Genomic DNA, 4505 nt, shown 5'->3' with positions numbered 1-4505 from the left:
TTTGAAAATTAATACCTTGCTGGTCAATAATATCATGGTGAAATATATATGGCAACTTTTATGTAACATTTATGAATTCCCCCTGTATTATGTTGTTAGCACATGTTCAAACCCACACAGCCCTAGGCAAAAGTTGTTAAACAGGTCTATCCTAAACAAAGGAGGTTTTTACCTCGATTTACATATAAGTAGTAAACAGGGTCCTTGAGACAGCAAGAGGGGGAAATGGCAGGCGACAAGGAAAGTCTTTATTTCAGCAAACATAGAGGAGAAGAAAGATAATGGATCCTCCTTTACCACAGATATCATGTTGCCTCCTTTACTGTTTGAATAAACTTTGATTTGAAGAGTAATCCTCAGAAAAGGAGTCATCCTCAGTCACCACTTCAAAGGGTGACTGGACTATAAAAGTGAGGGGGCAAAAACACTGCAAGGCCTCTGTCCCTATCTCTGTTATACCTAAGAAGACAAAGGAAGTAGCCCTTTGACTTTGTTGGGGGGAGGGAGATCCTGACCTGCAAATTTGGTCAGTGCTGTTGCTGGGAACATGTGGTAAGGATTTTATCTTGAACCAAGTCTGGTTTGTTACGTTTTAGCTATGAGAAAGTGTTTTAGCTTTATTTCTCTTGTAACCATTTCTGACTTTAATATCTTATACTTGTACTCACTTAAAATCTATACCTTTGTAGTTAAATAAACTTGTTTAATTTTTTAATCAAAACTAATCCATTTCTGTGTTTAAACTGAACTGTTTGGTAACTCCAGTTAAAGTAGCAAACTGGTGAATATTGATGCCATACAGGGGCAATGGACCTCTGATATCTGAACTGCCCAGGAGGGGGCTGGACATTGTAAAACATACATTTTGGGGAAAACTTGGGACTGGGAGTGTATTGGGGTCACCCTGCAAGTTGTAACCAAGGGTGGTGGAAGCCAGAGTGACTGGAGTGTTGCTGGCAGGCTGCTGGGGTCAGACATGTTGGACCAGGTCTGTAGCTCTGCACAGACACTCAGGGTGTTACCTGCATTCTGGTAGGCTGGTTGTGAGTGGCTCAGGTTGGGACCTACAATAGCAAAGCATTGTGAGGCACCCAGAGTTACAGGGCAGGTGATGACACAACCCCTCACTGGTCTGGATTGCTCACCGGAATGTGACACTCAGTAAATCAATACATATTATTAGTTTGCTATTGAGTGACAGTCAACATCATTAGTTCAGGCTAGCAATAGAAGGAATGCACTAGAAAACTGTTTGTTAGCCTGTCTTTGAAATGAAAGTATCTTGCAGGCATACCTTAATCCATGTAGGGGGCATATAATACAAACTAGTAATAGGAGTTTTTTACCGTTTTGGATAAGGAGTATCTAGAAGATATGCTAAAGTTAGCTATTTACAGCTTTACTGAAGGACTTTAAAACTCATTCAATCACTTATGTGAGGAAAGAAAGAAGGAATATAAAACAAAAACAAAACCTGAAGATTTTTCTGTATGACTAATCTGATACATTGTGTGAGATTCTTGGATTGTTTCCAGCTAGCATGTAAAATTCCTTAGTATTCCAAATAAAATAATTAAAGCCATATGCAGACAGGAAATAATGCACTATATTTTTAGTTGTCTCTGCTGATCATAACAAGCATCCTCAATGGAATACTCTCTTATATTCAAATGAATGGCTGCATTTGCAGTATTTCTCCTTTGCTAATTGGGGAACAAGCACCTATTGCAACCATTAAAATATTCAGAGCCTTCCAAGGTGCTCTTCTGAACTTGAAATGGACAGAGTGCAGGGGGGTAAGAGAAGCTTCCAAACATGCTTGTTCCTTCTAACATGTTAATGATAGACTGGTATGTCTGGCAGCCTCCCCGCTCATTGCTCTTTTCCATTTTATATGTCCTGTATGGTGCAGACCAAAGCACTCTGAAGTTCACAGTCCTAGAGTATGCAGAGATCTGGGGAGGATTGAACCTCCTTGTCTTTCCTTGCAGATGGGTTTCTCCATGGGTGTTGTTATCAAATTCAGTGCAGAATAGGACATAGCTGTCTCTGTAGCACCATCCGTTTGCTATGGACCCTGCAGAATGCTCCCCATGGGTCTGAAGTCTCCATGAGAAAAGGAGACAGGATGGGCTGGGGCAAACATTATCCTCCCTCCTTCACTGATCCTGTAGAGCAGGGATTCTCAAACTGTGGGTTGGGACCCCAAAGTGGGTTGAAACCTCATTTTAATGGGGTTGCCGTGGCTGGTGTTGGCCCTCGGTCCCAGCAAGTCTGACGCCCAAGCCCCACTGCCGAGGGCTGAAGCCAACGCCTACAGTTACACGCCCCCCACCCAGGGCAGAAGCCCTTGGGCTTCAGTTTTGGCCCCCCGGCCTGGGGCGGTGGGGCTCAAGTGGGCTTGTCTTCAGTCTCCTCTCCTGGGGTCATGTAGTAATTTTTGTTGTCAGAAGGGGGTCACAGTGTAATGAAGTTTGAGAACTGCTGCTGACCCTTGCAAAAGTAATAGATTCATCCTGATCCTCCCCTCCCCTCTATAGTGGCAGGTATGATTTGGCCCTCTGAATAGAACATGTGGGCTCAGAATGCATATCCAAATGACATAGCTGAGGGAGAAGAGAGTGAGGATGGCTGGCCAGTATGTAGTGACAGTTCAGAATTTTCCCTACCAAATCTTTATTAACTAGTTTACTTTGTAAACCTGAATTTCAAATAGAAACCAAAAAAGTGTCTGTGAACTTTATTCTTGGGTTCACTGTCCAATCTACACAAGGCTGCTGTGAGGAGAGAAGAATAAAGGGATCTAAGTAGGAAATAACAAATGAGCATTCACCTTGAAACAACACACACTAATACTTGTGGTGAAAAATAATCTGTGTAGCTAGTCTGACTGTTAAGAACAGGGGACACCTGGGAAGCAGCAATGCAAAGAGACATCAAGGGGTGCTAGCAGACATTTATGGAAGAGTAGATTAAGTCAACGCTATACTTCTGAGTAATTGGTAACTATGCCACCCCCGGGAAGAGCCCTGAGAGAAAGAGAGAGAGAGAGGCTGTGTAGCTGATTTCTTTACAGTTCTTATGGGGAAATAATCTACAACACTCCGTTATCAGGTACAGATTACTTCCCTCCCAATCTCCCATCTTGGCACAGCTCTGTTGATAAATGCATGAGGGAGCTAAGGCTCTGTTCCAGCTCCGTGCTAAGGTAGGGTTACCATACGTCCGGTTTTTCCCGGACATGTCCGGCTTTTCGGCAATCAAACCCCCATCCGGGGGGAATTGCCAAAAAGCTGAACGTGTCCGGGAAAAATACCGGACGGGCACTTCCCCTTCCATGGCTGTTCTGCTCCTCCCCTGACTCAGACTTCGGCTCTGTTTAAGAGCCAAACTGCCCGAGCCAGCGCTACCGGCTTCGGGCAGCCCCCTTGCCTCCGGACCCCAGCCACCAGGTGGGCACTTCTTCTCCCCGGCTCCAGCTGCTCTGCTCCTCCCCTGACTCTTCGGCTCTGTTTAAGAGCCAAGCTGCCCAAGCCAGCGCTACCGGCTTCGGGCAGCCCCCGTGCCTCCGGACCCCAAGCCGCCGGCCGGGCACTTCCCTTCCCGGGCTCCAGCTGCTCTGCTCCGGCGGCTGGGGTCCGGAGGCACGGGGGCTGCCCGAAGCCGGTAGCGCTGGCTCGGGCAGCTCGGCTCTTAAACAGAGCCAAAGTCTGAGTCAGGGGAGGAGCACAGCAGCTGGAGCCTGGGAGGGGAAGTGTCCGGCCGGGGGCGCAGGGTCCGGAGGCATAGGGGCTGCCCGAAGCCCGAGCACTACCGGCTTCACGGGTTTGCCGGGCAGCCTCCAGACCCTGCACCCCCGGCTGGGCGCTTCCCCTCCCAGGCTACAGCTGTGCTGGGAAAGCGCCAGCCGGGGGCGCAGGGTCTGGGGCTGCCTGGCAAACCGTGAAGCCGGTAGCGCTTGGGCAGCCCTTTTCGCGTGGCTGGGAGGGAGGAGGGGGAGTTAGGGCGGGGACTTTGGGGAATGGGCGGAGTTGGGGCGGGGAAGGGGCGGAGTTGGGGCGGAGCTGAGGTGGGAAAGGGGCGGGGGCGGGGCCAGGGCCCCGTGGAGTGTTCTCTTTTTTTATTTTTTAAATATGGTAACCCTAGCTAAGGAGAAAAGGGGAATACCAGATAGGTAGTCCCTGCATTGCGCCCTTCTGTCCAAGGCAAGTACAGCGGGCTGGGAGGGCTCTTATCTCCACAATCTGGCTCCGTCCAGCCAAATGGATCCCAAATAATTTTACCAATTGATCATAATACTGCATTTGATTTATATTAATGCAGGGAGAGTGAGGCTAGTACAGAGGCGGGCAAACTTTTTGGCCTGAGGGCCGCATCAGGTTTCAGAAATTGTATGGAGGGCCGGTTAGGGGAGGGGGTCATGGCCCAGCCCCCCCTCCCAGGGATTCCTGCCCCACCCCCCCACCCCATTCCCTGACCCCCCCCCCCCGGGACCTCTGCCCCAT

At 48.8% G+C, this 4505-nt stretch overlaps 1 protein-coding gene across 3 annotated transcripts in view; it reads left to right on the top strand.

Moving 5' to 3' along the window:
- The window catches only part of GABBR2 (gamma-aminobutyric acid type B receptor subunit 2), an 877787-nt gene that overhangs the window by 99733 nt on the left and 773549 nt on the right, over positions 1-4505 (top strand). The gene's annotated exons all lie outside the window — the stretch shown is intronic.

The sequence above is a fragment of the Chrysemys picta genome, chromosome 2 (assembly GCF_011386835.1).
Source record: "Chrysemys picta bellii isolate R12L10 chromosome 2, ASM1138683v2, whole genome shotgun sequence".
In the NCBI taxonomy this organism is placed as follows: domain Eukaryota; kingdom Metazoa; phylum Chordata; order Testudines; family Emydidae; genus Chrysemys; species Chrysemys picta.
This window is presented reverse-complemented; position numbering and strand designations above follow the sequence as displayed.